The following is a 21,827-nucleotide window of genomic DNA, read 5'->3' as shown; positions in this document are numbered from 1 at the left end:
GTCATTGTCTCTGATCTAATAGTACTAGTAATTCAGCTGAGACTTCTGTGGTTAGGCGTTTACAGGGTTTATGAACAAAATCAAAGTACCTGGTTGATCAAAGTACTTCCTTTTCTTAGGAAATATCATTCTCAAACAATCATGGTGGATTTTACCCAAAATCTGACTTTACTCAGATCAGCTAGCAGCTTGTCACAAAACAGGCCAGTGATGCAACCCACCCAACTCTAAGAACAGATGGCTCTTCTTAGGAAAATAGGATATAGCCAAATGTCCCATTTATTATTCACTATAGTCTGGGGGGGTGGGGGGAGGAATTGTATTTATTCTTTCTGTTTCCATATCACCAAAATTTTATGTACCTTAAGAGTGAATAATGTGGTCCTGAAATATCCTCACATCTTTCTTTAAAGAATTTACTTTAAAAGACCACATTTCCCACAATGCAACATATAAGTATAAAAAATACTAGCAACTTCTCCTCTAAAAGCACAGAGAATTGTTTGCTTGTGGAGCTACCACAGATGACTTTTTAGTAAGTAATATTTTAAAAATCTGAAAAATAGTAGATGCTTACTGAAATTGTTCAAATATTGTCCTTTCTGATTTTTGAATGTGCACAAAAGTTCACAGTGTGATCTTATTTGGAAAGGTTAAAACAATTTGTAAGGTAGCTTACTGATTCTGTAATTTATGCTTTATATGTTATAGTCCATATATGAACTGCATATATTGGTTCACCTATATGATCTGTCCATCTTTTTTGAATGATGCAATGAATTCATTCAGGCAAAAAAGGTTGAGTTAACAGTGAAACTGCAGATGCGTGACAGCACATATATTATTCTGACAAAAAAAAAGAAAGTTCACTGACAGGGCTTCACAGCTAAATTTGCTTTCCTTGCTTGCCTCTGTTTAGTCCTATCACCACTAACTGACAGGCTGAGAATATGAAAAACAAACAAACAAAAACAAACAGATGAAGAATCAATTTTTTTTCAGTTTTATGACTCGTGATGTGTGCTTATTTTTGCTGGAATTAGGTGTTACCTTCATAAAATGCATTCCCTGGGTGAAATAAAGATGCTGTCAGTGACTACAACTTTTTCATTCTGTCAAACGAGTGAAAAAGGAAGAAGAGTTTTGATGGTGCTAGAATCCTATTCCACCCAAATACTAAATAAAACAGGGGCAGACAGACACATTACTGAGAGGATTTTTTTATTATTAAAGTAAAAATTAATAAATTCTGGAGCATTTATTAACATCATACAGCAAGCATACTAAGTCAGCCAGTTTCATTTTATGATCCACATTCTTTCCTCAGTATGGAACTGACCTTTCAAAAATGCTGCCTTTTATTCAGGATTCCAGGGACCGCACAAATTGGCAGCTGCAACAACAGCTGTTTTGATTCATAGCAGAAATCACTATTATGTCTGCTTGAGACACAATTGTTACAAGCACTGTTAAAGCTAAGAAAGCTGGAAAAAATACAAAAGTCATTGCTGACAGCTAGGCACACTGTCCTGGTGGCTGCTGAGTCAGGTGCAGTGCTGCTGTCCCCAGGCCACCTCCTCAACCATCTCTGTGCTCCAGGTGAAATCACCATCTCAGATGGCCAGAGCCTGCAATGCAGTCACTGCCTTATATACTCCTGACAAAACACTCTGGGTTAGCATAAATGTTGTCAATAGTAGCCTTTTGGTTGGCTTTTGTTAAAACTGAGACTGTTTTTGTAGAGCTGAGCTACAGAGGGACTATGACACATGTAAGTCTAGCAGCAGATGGGGGATGTGGGCTGGGGATAGGAGGGGCAGCCTGAGGGCCATAGTCCCTTAGCCTGACTCAGCTGCAACCATACATCTGGCCACACCCTCTCCCAAATCTGTGAATATTTCAGCCCTGTAAATCTTGCTCGTATAAAAGTCAACATAAATGGGGTGACTGAAGGATTAGGAGCTTGAAAACAATATTTAAATAGGAATAAGTACCTAAAACCTTAAATTACCATTAAATATATATATACACTCTTGACATTTTCTGCTGATTTCTGTATTTCTTTCTTCCCCCCTGCCCTTTTTTCTCTCCCTCTTTTTTTGGTCCAACGGCAGAAAAGTGAAAAAAGCTTCCTCATTCCTGAGATGGGGCACCAGTTAAAAGTATTTTTCCACCTCAGTGTCACTTTCTCAAAAAGCAGATAAAAGACATTTCCCTTCTAATGTAGCCCATCAAACCTAGGATTGGGCAGAGACAGGTAGGAGATGTATATTTGGACCACTTAAGGCTAATGGGGATATAAAACTAGAGTTTCCTTTGCCTGAGTGATAGGGCTCTAAAAACACACTCAGATATTTTTCAAGAGAAAGTTGAGAAAGTCAACCAAATCCACAGGGTCACCTACACAACTACAGTTGTTACAATCTGCCAATTCAAATCGCATGCACTCTCAGATTTGTGAAAGAGGTGGAATTTCAGATCTGTTCCTTCCAGCATTTCTTAGAAATCCCTCCTTTCGGTGTACCATTCTCATAACCGCTATTCATAAGTGTCCGCTCTTTCCACATGTATGTATTAGAGGAAATTGAATGCTGTAATCTTGTGAATTCTGCTGCAGAATTAGCTGCAGCTCTATTTTATTTAATAGAGCTGGAGCTCTATTAAAATAGCCCCATAGAAATTTTCTGACAACTATGTAATTACCAAAGTGTGCAAAATCCACAAAACTTACTACTTTAAAATGAAAATGGAACCATGGCCTTGATTAAAGAGTTCTTTCCCTACCATAAAATTCCACTGGGAATTTTAAAATTCCATATGAAGGTCATAATTCTGCAACCAGCTTCATAACTTTCTGTGTCTAACTTATAAACTTGCCTTACTGCCTTTAAACTTGAAATCTAATTCCAGAAAAGACCCCACATAAAGCTGATGCTAAGTAATAAAGGAATTTTTGTTCTGTTTTCCAAGATCGTATTCTTCTTTTTCATCTTTCTTTCATATACTACATGAATTCTGAATACAAAAATTATGAATTCAAGTTTCCCTTAAATGTGTAGCCCGATTAAGAATAAATACATTGTTGTTGTCTTCAGGTTGTTCTGAATGAATCCAAGTGTGCTATCAGCTAAATCTGATGAGAAACACAGACGTTCTGAACTTTCAATGAATATCTCAGGTGGCTGCTGAACTGCAAACAAATTCATTTGATGCACCATAACCCCAGTGGAATAAAATCTTCCCTGATAAATATATTATTCAAAGTCAAAACATAACTTTCTAATTTCAGCTGAGGACACTATAAAATGTCTATGACAATGAGCTGAAAATTAATAAAATATATTTTGCAGAGATTCACTTCTGTTTTCTGAATTTGGAGGTTGCTAGGTGATGAAAAATAAGTTGATTGAATCAATAGAAAATGCTTATGGGGAACTATGAAATGGATTGCAGGGTACAATTCTTTGAACATGAATTAGCATATTGTTATGAAAAAGAAGGCATTTTATAGAATTACAGGGCTGAAGATTTGATAAGAAATTACTAGCAGAAGACATGAGCATGAAAATTATTCTGGAGGCACTTAATGGTTAGTAATGAAAAGCAATAAATAACTCAGAATAAGAGAAACGGAGAATATTGGAGAAGATGTAAGAAATCAAACAGCCTGGCTGCTTTTTAGATCTAGAAAAACTGTAACTAAAACCTGTTTTGATGCGATTAAGGTAAAATGCTGTTGAGAATATGTACTTATACAGGCACAGGAAAAGGCAAAAGAACATGCCTACATTTCTTTGTTTAAAAAGCTTAATCAGCTTCCCTAGCTAATTAGAGGATCCTTACAATACTTCACTTCTTGAGAATAAGAATACAGTGTCAACGGCAGAGACCAATATAATGCACCAAACCATCATCAACAGAAACAAAGCACTCTGTATATTTCCCAGGCACTAGAACATGAAACTCCTAAAAGAACCACTATGCTTTGTTTAGTTTTACATATATAAAAATCTAAATAGCTCAGTGCAATGATCAAGCTGTACTTTTATATTCCGAAGGATTTAGCAGCATATTTATTGCCACCTTTCTAAAGTAATACTGCCTTGGATATATTGGTTTTGTATTAAAGGTTACATTTCCTTAAAGCAAAGAATGGTCATGCAAAGGGACTGAGGGATTAAGGAAAACCAAGCTACACTGGAGAGCACTGGAGAAAGTGGAACACCATAGATCTAGGAATAAGTGAAAATTAAATGCAAAACCATTTGTAGCAATTTACCTTTAACCTTGGGCACCATTATAGGGACCTCTTTGGGAACCAGAAGAAAGCAAGAAAATGCAGAACTGAAAACAATGGACAGATCTGAATTCTACTTTAGCAAAATCTGCCAGAAAATGCAGTATGTATATGGAAAACTTCTAACCAGATGCCAGCTATTAAATAACAAGCATTAATGAGACAGACGATATTGAAACTCAGGTACTGTGACACACAGGATGAATAAACAGGATTCTAATTCTCCGTTTACTGGAGCACTGCAATAGTGGCAAAGACCATGGACATGGGTTACAAGATGAGACAGATCTTGTCTATCTCTTCAGCACAGCTCAAGGCTTCTTGGCATTAGTTTCTTGAAGGAAAACCTGGCCCAACTGCTCATTCTGTGCCTTTGCCCTGATAAGCTCTAGTTGGAGTCTTGACTTTCTCTGGGGTTTCTTTATGCCACAGCTTAACTTCAGAACAGCACTGGGACGCCTCCCAGGAATGTGCTTTTGCCTCTGTTAGCTCTCTCAGCCTTTGGCAGGTTTTTGGGCATCCCACTGGCTACTAGTAAGATCAGACTGAAACAGCTCCTGCATTTTAGACGTCCTTTTCTTTTTGCCTAGCTTCTTTCAGATTATTTGTGTGCACTGTCAAAGTAGTTTATTCCAATAGACTTAAAATACTTGCTCATGCAGTCACAGACTAAGTATTTGTTAACCCCGGGGAAATTTCACGCCAACGCTTAAGTGCAGTTCCACTCCACTGCCATTAGCAACATTGAGAATTTAGCACACTTAGGCTCTTTTTGAGAGTATGGGTCATGGCATAAAGCAAACAGGAAGCTATGTGAATGCAGTTTGCATGATAACAAACCCAGACAAGCAGTCCCAGGGCTGAGATGTTGTGTTCTGCCTCTCTGTAGGACTTATTAGCCTGGGGCAAGCCCAGTCCTAAACTGCATCTACCTGGTTTCCAGAGAGCTTGTAAGGAAGAGCCTGCAGCTTTCTGAAAAGCACCAGCTTTCTGAGAAACACCAGGAAAATACTCTGTTGAATAAAGTCTATGTTATAAGAGACGCCTTAGTTAGCTCAGAGTTCCCAACATTGATCTGGTTTCTGGACAGTTAGCAATGATGGGGATTTCCTTGAAAAATTATTATAGTCTGAACACGGCTTAGGGCAGGTGGCTAAATCAACTTTCCCGCAATGACTAAAACCTGTTGTGGAGAGAAATAGTAAAGATGAGAAGGGGAAGGATTACCCAGTCCTCAGAGCCTACAGAGAACAGTTTGCTAGTTGGATGAAGATAATAAGTAATTTGTAACACGGCAGGACCACAAAGCAAAACAGATCTGGTGTCCAATAAGCCAATTTATTTACAGGCAGCTTTGCCACTTTTAAAATCTTTATATGAAATCAAAAAGGGATGGTATTTGTATACAATGAATATTTATATACACCGGCATTCATGGCCAGCTGATTCACACCATTAAAAAGGGCTGGATCTCTCCTGGTAAATGAATCTCAGTTCGCAGCCAAAAACTGATGATATCATCTCTGGGCCATTCTTTCCTGACGTAATCCTCCCACTATAACCAATTAAAGGACTCTCAAAGACATAAGCTCAGGAAAAAAGTCTACAACTAAAGATTCTCACTGGAAGAACAAGGGCCTTGGCATTAGCCAGTGGTCCCCTGTCTCTGGAAGGTAGAAACCATATCAGATTATTAACATGACATGTGAACCAGAAGACCAAATTTTAGACCATCTGAGTTACTACAAATATTGTTTTAGTATCTACTTCAGAGAATAATCAGCTCAACATTGTTCTAACCTTATGACGATCTTGGCTTTTTAATATAATTTCAGTCTGAAGGAAAGAATTAAATTTAAGTTTAGAAATACACAGAATCACAGAGTGGTTGAGCCTGGAAGACACCTCTGGAGATTGTCTAGCCCAAACCCCCAGCTCAGAGCAGGGTCAGCTACAAGAGGTTGCTCAGAACTGTGTGCAGTTGTGTTTTAAGTATCTCCACAGATGGAGACTCTACAACCTCTCTGGGCAACCTTTTCCAGCTGGACTCTCATAGTAATTTTTTTTTCCTTAGTCTTGAATGGAATTTCAACTGTGTTTTGATTTGTGCCTATGGCCTCTTGTCCTTTCACTGGACAACACTGAGAAGAGTCTGGCTCCATCTTCTTCACTCCCCCCATCAGGCATTTATACACACTGGTAAGATTCCTCCTGGAGCCTTCTCTTCTTCAGGCTGAATAGTCCCAGCTCTCTCAGCCTTTCCTCATATGAGAGATGCTTCAGTCCCTTAATTGTCTTTGTGGCCCTTTGCCGGACTTGCTCCAGTATGTCCATGTTTCTTTTGTACTGGGGAGCCCAGAACTGGACTCAGCACTCCAGACATGTCTCATTAGTGCTGAGTAGAAAAGAAGGATCATCTCCCTTGACCTGCTGGCAGTGCTCTGCCTAATGCTGTCCAGAAGGCTGTTGGACTTCTTTGCTCCAAGGGCACATTGCTTGCTTGTGGTCAGCTTGTTGTCCACCAGGACCCCAAAGTCCTTCTCTGCCAAACTGGTTTCCAGCTGGTGAGCACTCAGCCTGGCCTTGTGCATGGGGTTATTCCTCACCAGGTACAGGACTTTGCATTTCCCTTTGTTGAACTTCCTGAGGTTCCTGTCAGCCCATTTCTCCAGCCTCTGAATGGCAGCACAACCATGTGCTGTATTATTCACTCCACTCAGTTTTGCATCCTCTGGAAACTTGTGAGGGTGCCCTATGCCCCAATATCCAAGTCATTAATGAAGACATTAAATAGTAGTGGCCCCAGTATCTTCCTTGGGGTACACTGCTAGTGACTGTCTTCCAGCTGAAATTTGTGCCACTGATCACAACCGTTTGAACCTGGCAGTTCAGCCAGTTTCAATCCGCCTAACTCAATTCACCTCACTTACCTAGCCCGTACTTCATCAGCTAGCCTGTGAGGATGTCATGGGAGACAGCATCAAAAACCTTGCTACAGTCAAGATAAGCAGTATTCAATGCTCTCCCTCATTCACTGAGCCAGTCATCTCATAACAGGAGACTATCAGGTTGGCCAAGTATGACTGACCTAAAATAGTTGTATTTCATGAGAGATATCAGAATAACAAATATAATTAGTATTGCTATCATGCACTGCCATCAGTCTGACTGCTTTAGGCTGAGATATATTTTAGCCTCATAGTTATCTTGCTCTTTTCATTACTACCCATATAAGGGTAGCAAATTCTGGACAAAAAGACAGCTGAATAGTGATGTCAAAATTCAGCTGAAATTAAGTTCTATGCTCATTTAACATAAAGCTTCAGATTACCACCTGTTTCAAGAAAGTTGCTTTCCTAGCCACTTCTCTACTAGATTTTATTTGAACCATGATCACAAAAGTGAATAATTGTTGACATCAGATGCCATGTAAGTATAATTAAGAAAACACGATATATCGTCATATGGGAGTTGAAATTGTAGCCACGGATTCATTTCTTCTTAATAATTCATTAGAATTAGGCAAAATTAAATTCCAGACATCACTCTAAAGCAGTGATATTATTGTCCCTTAACAGGTTATGTCCATCATAGTTTGTGTAATTTTGTTTATACTTTAGCAGACTTAGTGTTCCATGAAATTCACAATTTTGAATAAGAAGTTTTGTGTGACATTTTCAGAAGGACCTCAGCTGGCCTTTGACATTCAGGAAAGCTAGCACCACTTTAATAGCACCATGTCCTTTCTCAGGGTACTGTTCTAAAGGGTGGTAGTAATATCTACTTCTGCCTGCTTTACAGTTCTGTCAAATAATTTCATGTCTTCCGAATGGGATAATAAAATCAATTGATAGCACTAAACCATTTTATTTTCTCTCATACAGATGCTTATTTAGTGACAGTTTAAAAAAAAAAAAAGTCTTCAACCACCTGTAATACATACAGCTGAGATCACCATGACACTCTGAAAACACCTTTGTAAAGGATCTGTAGCAGAAAGTTGACTGAATCAGAGATACTCCAGTCTAACAAATGTGCTCGCGGCTGTACAGGTCTGTACTTCTTTGTATTTGTAAAATACCATTTCAAATATTAGAACCCTGGGTATGGTAAATATTTTTAAGATCAGCTCAGTGCTGAAGACAGTGAGTGCACTCATTTTAATAAAGCCACATCCCATCCAAAATATTATCAGGTGGCCTAGGACGGCCTTTAACTGAAAATGCCATGTTATAGTACTAGCATAATATTCATGTATTCTGATATGATATTTGGTTAATATATATAATCAAATAAAAAGATATATTTTTTTAGTTTTAAACACATAAACATAACATAATGTCATAATAATCACCAAAATGAGCAGTATACAAACCCTACGACACTCATAAGTACATAAAATAGTTCAGAAGTTAGAAGAATTTATTGCTACACTTTTTTTGATTAGCAATATTGACTTTGTCAATATTGAAACTTAGAAAACTGATATTTTGCATAGGAAGAATAAAATTCAAGCATTTCAGTAATAACAAAAATGACAAAGGTTTAATTTTTTCATATGTAAAGGCTGAAGCTGAATAATATTTGTTTCAAAAGTTTGCAGTAATGTTTAAAATTCTACTTTGGGGGAATATTTTTCAATACGTTTTCACAGTTCTTCAGTAGGAACTCTTGCTTATTCTTTTTTCCTCAAGTACATACTTTTTATAGAACTATAGTGCTTAAGTACCAGGCTGTTAACCTATAATTCCAAGTTCACATTATACTGGATCTTTTTTGTATGTAATTAAACTATTTAATGTATATTATATTGAATTTAACAAATAATGATATTTTGAAAAGAGAAGTAGTTGTCCTCTAATGTAAATGAGTTAGCAAACATACAGAAAATAGTTTTCTGGAAATATCACACCAAACCAACTTATTCTAATCATCATATATGAAGGTGCCTGGACAACTAAAATTGTCAAATTGTGAATTTGTAACTTTTATGAGTAAGTCATAAGTCACTGTTTTTTTAACTTGTTTGCATCACAATTAAACTCGGACATTCAAACCAATGTATAACTACAAAACCATTTTAGGTGGTGCCCATTTTTACTTCAGGAAACCTGTGAGAGTTTTGCTGTTGAGCTCAATAGCTGCAAAGTCATATGTCTAGTAAAAGTTTAAAATTAAAAATCTGAAAGCAAATCCTGGAATCCCCTTTTATAGTTGGAAGTCTTGTATACAAAGAAAATAGCTTATATCCTTCCAGACTTATACAGTAAGCCTATAGAAAATCCATAAAAATATCTGCATCTATCACATGAAACATATCTAATCATATGAAAATGTAATCCAGTGTCCTTAATCACAAAGTAGCATATTTCTTCACTTTTCTATGTTTATCCCTAAGTAAATATTATGTATGTTATTTAAGTTAATAGTTTTGATACCAGATGGTCTAGCTTTTCAGTTCAAGATAATAGTATGGTTAAACAAAAGCATTACTTTTCTAACTTAAAGCACCAGACTTAATTTGCTATTAATAGTTATGCACTCAGGAATCAGATTCACAATTTGTAAATATTTTGACAGTAACTGGACATTCATAGCAGACACTAAAATTTTGACAGGAATTATCCAGAATTCATTAGCAGTCCTCTTGCTTACCTGCTTGCAAAACCAATACTAACACTAATTCGCTGATCGTAAACACAAGCACAACAAACAGCAAGTACTCAGCAAACGGTTTACAGGCAACTAATAGGCTGAATAGATTCTACAAAAATATTGCACAAATAACTGTAAATAATAAATATCCTGCAGAAGCCAAAAAGGGGTCATCCAAAGATTGTTAATGGAATGATGCAATATATTTTAATTTGATTTCTTAACTGAACTTTAAAATATTGGCAATGAAATCAAAATGAAGAAAAGAGTGTGATCTACAAAAAAATACTTTTAGTCCTGTTGTCACTGCAGTAACATTGATTCTGTCAGTAGTGAGGGTACATTTGACATAAATCACTATGGTTAAGTCCCCTCACTTATCACAGACTTATCGCAAGTTGTCTGTGTCAACGAGCAGGGGTCATATGTATCCACTTTCCCAACTCACTTCTGGGGTTGACTGAAAGAAGAAAAATTGTCAAATGAGACTTTGAAAGTTCTTCTTTCTTCAGTACTGCAGGACTAAAAAGGCCAAGGTGAGGACATGAGTTTGAACATCAGTATGAGCAATGTTACAGCTAGTACAGACTTTATATGATCTCCACATGTAGCTTCTTAGTCACGCATAATTCACTACCGCAGTGCATGCACCAGTACTTAAACTTATCGAGGTAATGAAGTTTCTAATCAAGCTAGTAAGCAAATTTCTTATTTCTAAATTTGCTTATTGTTAACTATAAGGAATAATACAGTGGAAATCAGAAGTTGTAGGTGCAAGCTTACCACCTAGAAAATCAGAACATAGCTTTTAATCAAAATTAGAGTAAACTAAACCCATGAAATGTATACAGTTCTTTGATAAACCAGAATTTTTACCACATAAAGTTATGAGATGCAGATTTTCAGCCAAGGCAAAAACCAGGTAACCTTTGGGTACGACCATAAAAACTATTTGAGGCCTAGGTTCCATCAGCTGAATGACACTGAAAGTCACACATACAAGTCATTAAAAGCAAAACTGAAATTATAGGAGAATAACTTAACAGGACCTATATGATAATGTAAATATGTATAAACTTTAGGCCTCAAATATTACTGTGTAGATGACTACGATGAAATGATTCAGTGGAGTACCAGATATGGATTAAGCCTTAAATGTACTAGAATTAACCATTTTAAAAATCAAAGGAATAACATGGCCTCCTGCCCTGCCCCTCATTAGTGCTAGATAAACTGTAGGCAGCTGAGGGTCTTAAAATATTCTTCAGTGCTTGCTTTTTTGTTTGTTAGCATTGGTGGGTATTTAGACAGCAGAAAATGCATTGCCTTTACAAACATCTCATAATCTCTCCTAAGTGGATGATGGAGTTCAACTTGAACTTTTCAGTCAATATCCAAGTAAGTTCAACATTAGACAATATGAATTCACTCATCTCTTCCTTCATACCTTCTGGCAAATACAGCTTCTAGCACCGCAGAAAATTGTAAATTTATAGCTGTATGTTCACATGTGAAGGCCCTATTCAGGATTAAATAATACATAACTTGACAATATATTATTTACTTCAGGAAACAAAATGTGATTGATGCAATCAGACACAATATGCTGCAGCACATAACAGAGCAGCTGAAAATTCAGGAGAAACAAACAAAAAAAATCCACAAAACCCCAAAACAAACCACTTATATTCCTGAAACAGGAAGAAAAAGAAAAGTATCAGACTTTCATGAAAGAAATCCAGGCACCAAGAAACCAAGAGGTGAAGAAAATACTCATTCCATTTTTAGTTTGCTATAATCACAGAATCACAGAATCACAGAATAATATAGGTTGGAAAAGACCTTTAAGATCATCGAGTCCAACCATAAACCTAACACTGCCAAAACCACCACTACACCATGTCCCTAAGCACCTCATCCAAATGTCCTTTAAATACCTCCAGGGATGGCGACTCAACCACTTCCCTGGGCAGCCTGTTCCAATGCTTGATAACGCTCTCGGTGAAGAAAAATTTCCTAATATCCAGTCTAAACCTCCCCTGGTGCAACTTGAGGCCATTTCCTCTTGTCCTATCACTTGTTACCTGGGAGAAGAGACCAACCCCCACCTCTCTACAACCTCCTTTCAGGTAGTTGAAGAGAGCGATAAGGTCTCCCCTGAGCCTCCTTTTCTCCAGGCTAAACAGTCCCAGCTCCCTCAGCCGCTCCTCAACAGACTTGTGCTCCAGACCCTTCACCAGCTTCGTTGCCCTTCTCTGCACACGCTCCAGCACCTCAATGTTTCTCTTGTAGTGAGGGGCCCAAAACTGAACACAGTATTCGAGGTGCGGCCTCACCAGTGCCGAGTACAGGGGCACGATCACTTCCCTAGTCCTGCTGGCCACGCTATTTTTGATACAAGCCAGGATGCCATTGGCTTTCTTGGCCGCCTGGGCACACTGCTGGCTCATATTTAGGCGACTGTCAACAAACACCCCCAGGTCCTTCTCTGCTGGGCAGCTTTCCAGCCACTCTTCCCCAAGCCTGTAGCGTTGCATGGGGTTGCTGTGGCCCAAGTGCAGGACCTTGCACTTGGCCTTGTTGAACCTCATACAATTCACCCCAGCCCATCGATCCAGCCTGTCCAGGTCAATCTGCAGAGCCTGCCTACCCTCCAGCAGATCAACACTCCCACACAACTTGGTGTCGTCTGCAAACTTACTGAGAGTACACTCGATCCCTTCGTCCAGATCATTGATAAAGATGTTAAACAGAACTGGCCCCAACACCGAGCCCTGGGGAACACCGCTTGTGACCGGCCGCCAACTGGAGTAAACTCCATTCACCACCACTCTTTGGGCCCGGCCGTCCAGCCAGTTCTTTACCCAGCGAAGAGTACACCCGTCCAAGCCATGAGCAGCCAGTTTCTCCAGGAGAATGCTGTGGGAGACTGTGTCAAAGGCTTTACTGAAGTCTAGATAGACAACATCCACAGCCTTTCCCTCATCCACTAGGCGGGTCACCTTGTCATAGAAGGAGATCAGGTTGGTCAAGCAGGACCTGCCTTTCCTGAACCCATGCTGGCTGGGCTTGATCCCTTGGTTATTCTCTACATGCCGTGTGATGGCACTCAAGATGATCTGCTCCATCAGCTTCCCCGGCACCGAGGTCAGGCTAACAGGCCTGTAGTTCCCCGGGTCCTCCTTCCGGCCCTTCTTGAAGATGGGTGTCACATTCGCTAATCTCCAGTCAGCAGGGACTTCCCCAGTTAGCCAGGACTGCTGGTAAATGATGGAAAGGGGCTTAGTGAGCTCTTCTGCCAGTTCCTCCAGTACTCTCGGGTGGATCTCATCAGGCCCCATAGACTTGTGAGTGTCTAAGTGGTGCAGCAGGTCACTCACCATTTCCCCCTGGATTATGGGGGCTCCAGTCTGGTCCCCATCCCTATCTTCCAACTTCAGGGGCTGGGTACCCATAGAACATTTGGCCCTGCTAATAAAGACTGAGGCAAAGAAGGCATTAAGTACCTCAGCCTTTTCCTCATCCTTGGTCACTGTGTTTCCTCCCCCATCTACTAGGGGCTGGAGATTCTCCTTACCTCTCCTTTTGCTGCTAATGTATTTGAAGAAGTGTTTTTTGTTGTCTTTTATAGCAGCAGCCAGACTGAGCTCTAACTCAGCTTTGGCCCTTCTAGTTTTCTCCCTGCACAACCTCGCTACACCTTTGTAGTCCTCCTGAGTTGCCCGCCCCTTCTTCCAGAGGTCATAGACTCTCCTCTTTCTCCTCAGTTCGAGCCAGAGCTCTCTAGTCAGCCAGGCCGGTCTTCTTCCCCGACGGCTCGTCTTTTGGCACCTGGGGACAGCCCGCTCTTGTGCCTTTAGGACTTCCTCCTTAAAGAATGTCCAGCCTTCCTGGACCCCTTTGCCCATAAGGGCTGCCTCCCAGGGGACTCTCTTGACCAGTCTCCTAAACAGGCTGAAGTCCGCCCTCCAGAAGTCTAAGGTGGCAGTTTTGCCGACCCCCCTTGCCGCTTCTCCATGTATCAAAAACTCTATCATTTCATGATCGCTCTGCCCAAGACAGCCTCCAACCATCACATCGCTCACAAGTCCATCTCTGTTGGTGAACAAGAGGTCCAGCGGGGCACCTTCCCTCGTTGGCTCACTCACCAGCTGCGTCAGGTAATAATCAGTAATCATGACCCCATTCAAATGTTTTTCTAGTTTACCTAGCTTCAGTTTCAAATTAATTTTTCTTAATTTTTTTTTGCTGTAGCATATCCTACATTTTCTTCCTATGAAAGTATTAACACACTGTAATCACAAGTTTTTGATCTATTGATTTAAAAGAGTGTCATTTTGTGCATTTCTCTGAGCACTTCTTGAAAGTTAATTATAGGTCTCATCTTTCTGAAATTTAATTTTTCTCCATAGTCATGAAAAGCTGGGCCCCAAAAACAGTCACAGTATTCCAATATTGTTAATATCACTGCCCTACACAAGGGTAGAAAAGGACCTTTCTTCTGTTTCTCAGTGCTTCCTTGATTCTACAACCATAGATCACATTATAGCCTCATTTGCCACAACATCACACATAGAGATCATGCCGAATTATTTATCCACTCCGATCACAATCTTTTTCATATTGTCTCCTCAAAGTAGCCTCTTCTTTCTGCTCCTACCCCTTCATGTAGGCATTACCTCGATTATTTGTTACTATGTATATAATTTTGCATTAAAATATTTTTTTTCTTTCAATAGGCTTAATTTACCTCTCAGTCTAAACGGTTCCTTAACCTTGATAGTTTAGCTGTCCACCAAGCTTTATAAGTGACTTAAGTGATTTTATATTTACTTTGGACTACTGAAGGAATACTAAATAATGTTAGAGCTATTATTTATCTCTTCAAGATTGTGCTAGAAAACACCCCCAGTGACAACTGCTTTTGAGATCTGTCAACTAGCTAGCTCTTAATTCATTTCACATGGGCTTTATAGATATGAATAGTGCTATTTTCCTATCACAATGTTGAAGGCAACTATATTATCTATACACAGTTACCTTTATCCATCAAAATTGCAATCTCAAATACTGAAAATAAGTTTACAATACAAGACAGGTTTTGCATATAGTATATTGAGTATTTTTTACATTCTTTGGTGCTTTATCAGTTTGGGATGTTTTGGGGGTTTTTTTTCCATCTTGTTCATTTCTGGTGTTTTACTAGAAGCCTGTCAGATTAACTAGTTTACATTAGTTTGTCTTGCCTGCCTTTCCACAACAGCTTTGTGGGGCTACGTCAGTATATCTATTTCAGTAGATATATTAAAAATTAAAAAATTTAAATCTATTTTCAGCCAACTCTTTTTGGGAAAGTGTGGGGTCTTCAGGGTTTACTCAGTATCTAAGCTTATTTTAAGAGATCTCATTTACTTTCTCTCCTACCCCAAATGGAGAAAGAGAAGAGGAGTGCCATTGTAGTTTAAGAAATGTGATCCCTGAAAGCACAATTCACAAGACGCCACAGTTATTTAGCCCTACTGATTTAAAAAGTTGAATCCCTAGCAGATGTTATCTACTATCTGCTGTTACTAATGGACTAGAAAGTGCTTCATTGTTGTCAATCACAATAGCAGACATACCTACATAATTTCACAGCTTTCCAAATACAAACCAAGTTTTCTTATTAGTGAATACTTGTGCCTTTTCTACGTTCTTATTCAGAGGTTCATCATCTCCATCTGGCATCTGGCTTTTGACCCAGTAGGATTTATTATGTTCCAAATATAGTTCAAAAACCCCACACCCAACTCACTATTTTACTGATTTGCATTAAGAGCCAGGGATTTCTTTCCTGCTATCTCCAGCTTCTCTCGTCAATTTTCTACAGTTTCAAACTTTTAATTTTTAATGACTCTTATTTTCTTATCTCCTCTTTCCTTTGACTATATTGCACTTTTTAATAGCTATTTGTTGCCTTCATTTCGCCACTTGTGTTGTTCAGTGGATTGAGCTCTACAGAGAAGAAACAGGCAGGCTTAGCCAAAGCCACAGAAAAGAGGAATGCCCATATAAGTGGGAAAAGAACACAGGTCTTGAATCTGAAATTGGTACTTCAGAGGAGAGACTTCACCTCTGTATGAAGATATTTGACATCTACTAGTGCTGAGTATGATGCAAGAATGAAGTATTCTTATTGTAGTTTATCTAAAGCATTCATCCTGGACTGTGGAGTTGTGACCTACCAAGCATTATCAATATTCATTCACAGTCTCATGTAATTTTTTCCTCTTTCTCAATTTTTCTCTCAAAAGTTTTCTTAGCTTCGAAATATTACAATTCTTGAAACCCAGTCCTCTTATAACAGTTATTACAGGGGTTCTCCAGCATACATCTGTAAATAGAAGTCCCTATTAATAAATTGATGCTTTAAATGAGTAGGTTATCTTGTTCTCTAGTTTGATTTGACCAGTATAGAACAGACCCCTTCCTGCATTTCTTGTTGAACTGTGCTGGTTAATGCATTGATTTTCAGGCATTCAGGATCTAGCACTTCTGAGTTTTCGGTAGCCTTAAGTCAGGTAATGATTTCTTTAATATAGAAGGTATCTTTCTCACAGGCACAAATATGTATTCTAAATTCCTGAATGAGGTAAAACAGTTTACAGTATTCTGGTCATGTGAAGCACCCCAATCATTATTTTCAATAATACCAGCTGTATAAAATGTTTCATAGCACTGAACATTTCTACTTTTTTCTTTTTTTACATTTAGCCCTGATAACAGAGCAAATTAAAACCTGCCTTTCTTTACAATTTTGTAAGCTTGAGTTTATACAGGATTTGTTAATTTAATGTTCTCTAGGATGCTTCTGCTTACCTGTCACTGAGAAGATCAGTGCTCTCCTATGAGAACAGGCTGACTTGCTCACTCAGCTGTTTTTCTTGTGAAAACACAGTACAACCCAAATCACACACACATCATACATACAACAGCTCACCTCTTGTATTTTCTGCCATCTGTCTCTTGTTTATGAAACCGTAAGGACATCTGCAAAGACATTTCATATTTTTCTCCTATGCAGTTGCCGTCTGAGCTCACATTGGAAGAATTTTTTTAAGTATGCAGTTTAATGTGATTCCATATCTTAGTTACAATAGATACCCTATATAAAGTTCTGTAAAATTACTTTATACTTCTGACGAACCTTGCTGTTATGATTTCCGTTACATGAATGTAGAACACCTTGTATTTTGTTTAAAAAAGACCTTTTTTCACTACTTGCAATACAGAATTCTTGATGAGCTCTTGCTTCTGTAACATGCTTGAATAACTTCCCTTAGTACCTGCTTCTTCACGCCAAATAATGTTGACTAAATATGTTCCCTGTAACTCTGTGTTTTGTCCTTCCAAAACAGCTATCTCACTGTATGACTCATCAAATCTATGATAAAAATGTAAAATTCCTAGCTAGATAGAAGACCTCCTACCTCTCCTTAGCAGCTGGTTATCAAATCACCAATCTGTTTCATTTTCTTTGTAGTGTTGCTGGCAGGGATCTCAAACTATGTAATCTCAAGAAAAACTTTGTTTTCTCAAATAGTGTGTTGATATTTTCATTCCGGATTACTAATCCTCTCCTTCACAATTATCAGATTATACTTAATGGTGCTGCAATCTCTTTTTTCACTTTGAAGTATTTTAAGGATGAGGGCTTCATCAATATGTAGGTTAGTGGTTGAATCCTTACAGACAGGGAGATGGAGAGATGAAGTGGGAAGCAGAATAGAAAACACAACCTGTCCAAGGCAGCTTAGTCATTGCACTTGATTACTCATTATCTTCTTCTGTTACCTGCTGCAAAGCCATCTGTTAGTGGAAGGAACTCTACTCTGTTTCTCAAAATTTGCTCAAAATCCCTTGTTTACCATTCTGTTCAAGCAGTTTCCTGGGACTACTTGTACACATAAAGTTAATCGTGTTCTTACATGTTTGCATGAACAAGGTCAATGTTTGCCAAGAAGATTAAGAAGTTACTGGTGTTTTCATTCTTGAATGAATAAAAACATTATCAAACTCCCACAAATAAAACAACATTAAAAAAATTACCTTCTTCCTTCATTTATTCCCCAGACGTTGAGGTATTTTTCACTGAACATATTTGATGAAATAAAAGAGCTACAACTATTAGTCACTTCAAATAATTCAGGACATGTTTTTTTTAGATACTCACCTCACCTGGGCCATGTAGGGACAGATGGTGTTCATGTTTGAGCTTTACAGTATTGCACATTTTAACTTTTCAGTACATTGAACCAAACTTCTCTTAATGTTGAAGTAATGAGTTAACTCCTAATCCAATATTTTCATTTTCTTGAATAATACTCTTTGGTATTTATAAGCGTGTTGGTCAAAAAACAAATAATGCATAATAATTTTCCCCATAAAACTCAACACAGTAAAGCATTATTACAACAGCTATAACATCATATAATTTTACTGACTTGCAGAGTTCATATTTCATTAGACAAAAGCCTAACCACTCACAGCTATTCTAATTTTTTCATTGTTTTTACCCTTGAAACTAACAACTAACGTCTTTAATATTCAGACTTTAATATCTTCTAGTATAAAGTACCACCTAGATTTATAGTTAAATACTCAATTTGCTGTATCTGACCACCTGCAAATAATGGACCTATAAACAGAAATACAATATCTATTTGTTTGGGGTTTTTTTTCAATGACATAGGAGGAACAGTAGTATTTTCTTATTGAGAGCTTGCTCTCTATAAATATTGTTAATAAATAGGTAGATAAATAGGGAAAAAGTAGTCAAATTTAATCTGCTTCTGTAAGAACATATATTTGCAGTGAAATCACTGGGAATTGGGAGCAATCAAACACATTGGGTTAAATGTTGCACTGTAAAACAATTTTTTTAACTTTAAATTCCAGGTGTGCTAAAATGGGAATTTCAAAAGGTAAGTGTTGAATTTGATAATTTTGTTCTGTCCAAAGAGTGTTATTCTTTCACAACTTGATTTTATCTGGCATGTTATTGAACAAAATTAGCATCCTGTAAAAACATTGAACTTATGAACCATTCCTGATGAGTAGACTGTGTTGGATTTTTCCTCCTCATCATCACAAATTGCTTATAAAAAGGTATGTTTCTCAATTTTGTCTTTTTGAAATAGAGTTTCTGTGACAAATTGCTTGTTTAATATCTTTTAATGAGCAAATTGCTGTAAGAAATCAAATTTTTAATTATAAGATCCACCTTGTACTATTTTTCATACCCATCTTTGAACTAACTTATCTTCTGCTGTTCAGCTCCCCAAATCAGTCCATTTTAAGTGAGAAACTGCAGTAATTCTTCTAAGGAAAATCATGTCTATTCACTTATTTGTCCTCCAGACTACTTTTTATAGTATTCATGACATACACTAGACTCGTGAATTGCTGAAGCAACTATTTGAAAAATGTAGTTTCTAGCTAATAATGAGCCATGAATTAATAATAGCAATGATTACAGAAGATCATTTGAATGTCCTATAGGGGAAACATTTTAATGTAACAACAAAGGTAAAAGAATGGAATGGCAAGCAGTTTCTCATTGTTCTTATTAACTAACCAGAGAGTGTAGATGCATCAAGACACCATCCTGTAAAATCAGGGGAACACTAAAACCTGGAATATAAAATAGATTTACTCAAGAGACAGTTCAGCTGTACATTAAACCACTTCCAACTGAAAGGTAAGACAGATACAACACTCTAATCACCTGTTTCCACATATGTGCAGGGTTTTGGGTATTCACAAGAGTTTTTGATTCTCATCTGTGTTGACTCATTTATACGCTATGTTTGATTTTCTAAACTTCTGTTGTATTGTACTTTTTAAACACCCTAAAGAAATGCAGTCCAGGAAAGCTTCCTCAATTTTTTAGAGTAGCAATCTCACTGAAGCTTTTTGCTCAGGAAGTTTACATCCAGATTCTGCTTGGACTATACAAAGTCCAACAACTATTTCAGGTTTACAATTTCATTTGGCTTCCTTTTGATGGGGGGAAGAGTCTGTTCCAATTGTCATTGTTCATTAACAGCAGAGGTGAATTTACTCCTATCTGATAAATATGACATTTCATTAGATGAAACTGGTAGATTGATCCACTTATAAAAACATGCAGACATTTCACTATATCTTCATGTTAGGAAGAGAAATAGCCAAGTTAAAAAAAAAGGTGCAATGTGTTGACACTTCTAAATTATAGTAGTGCATTGGGTTTAAATTAAATGAGACATGGAGTTGCAACTGTCAGCTTTCATTTAAGATCATTTGAGAGATGATTAAGTCATTTTAAAATTGTAGTACTACAAATTCAGATCACCAGAGCTGTAATGACTTAGCCAATATTGACCAAAAGCAGAGCATCCAGCGAAAGAGTTCAGGTTTTGAACTTGCCATTAGATTCCAAACAGCCACAGCCAGGGATCCATTGTTGTAGCAAACCAAAGGTCATGATTTTATCATAAGATCACTATTTCTCTCTTCCCTAGATTGGAGAGTTCACCATCATTAGAATATGACTTTCATAGTAACAGTAAAAGAAATCAGAAACTATTAGCATCTAGTTGGTGACTATTATCCTTTCCAAACTTGCTGAAATTTTCCTTTAATATTAACATCTTCTGTAAATTTCTCTTTCCTTTATACTTTATTTTATCCTACCTTTGCTTCCAACCCTCTGACCATACATAAAGCTCTATAAAAAGCTTGCTTTAGACTCTCCTTGCCATTGGACAGTTTTCCTGCTTTCTCACATCTGACGTACCTGAACAATTTGTCTGTTCCAACTGTCTGAAGACATTCTTCCTTGAAAACTAGATTCCATTATTAGGTCTAACGAGCAAGAAGGGAGAAAAACCTTTTTTACTTTTTACTTGTTCTGTCTGCTCTATTCTCTTCAACTGTCTTTGGTTTCACAATTCTGCATTGACTGGTATGTCTGTATTTTTACTGAAAACTTTATTCTCCCCTATTCCAGACTCATTCAGTAGTGACTTGTCCTGTGGCATCTTAGGGACAGTGGAGGCCAAGTTGTTCTTAAAATTTTTGACTAAAACCTCCCAAATCTTCTTGTCTACCAACTCAGTCTTTCTTCCTTTCAGCCTCACATCTGTTCCTCACATCTAGCCACCAGCCCAGCATGAAACACCAGTTGTTATCCTTAAACCCTGACATCTGTCTGTTTTTCTCCTTCATGTTCATTTTTCTTTTGCAAGCATGAAAATCTTTTAATATGCCAGATTGTTCTCTTTTTTTAGCCACAGTCTTCATATCCGTAATGTGAAGATATTTTGCCAAGGATTTGTCTCCAACTTTACCTGTTTAGATTCTGAACAAGTAAAAATATTATAAAGATGTTATCAGTTGTATTTATTGGCTCATATCAAGATTGACATGGCTGGATGAATAACAGACAAATAGGCAGAAGCGATTTGGGGGAAACAAGCTAGTAAAAGGTTAAAAACAAATAATACAGCGAAAAAAGTAACAGATAAATGTGTTTTGCATTATATTCATTTCATCTTCTCCTTTACTGAAATTGAAATATGTATGGTAATCTAGAAGCAGGATTTTTTTTTTACATATTTAATGGCTTACGTGATGCACCCAAACTCTGCTATCAAAATAAATTCTGAATAATTTTGAAATTGTTGTGATACTCAAAAGACTCCACCTTTTTTCCCCCCTATCACATCACCACCAGCACAAACTTTTCAATGCAAAGCTTCCTTTGTGTTTTATCATAGTAGACTTCTGCAGGCATTTTAGGTTCTCAGCATTGAGAGAAAAGCAAGATCACCTGCAGTAGCTAGTGACAGACAGT

This window comes from Mycteria americana, chromosome 3 (genome assembly GCF_035582795.1).
Source record: "Mycteria americana isolate JAX WOST 10 ecotype Jacksonville Zoo and Gardens chromosome 3, USCA_MyAme_1.0, whole genome shotgun sequence".
NCBI classification, from domain to species: Eukaryota; Metazoa; Chordata; class Aves; order Ciconiiformes; family Ciconiidae; genus Mycteria; species Mycteria americana.
The sequence above is the reverse complement of the archived record's forward strand: the minus strand, read 5'-3'. Positions refer to the sequence as shown.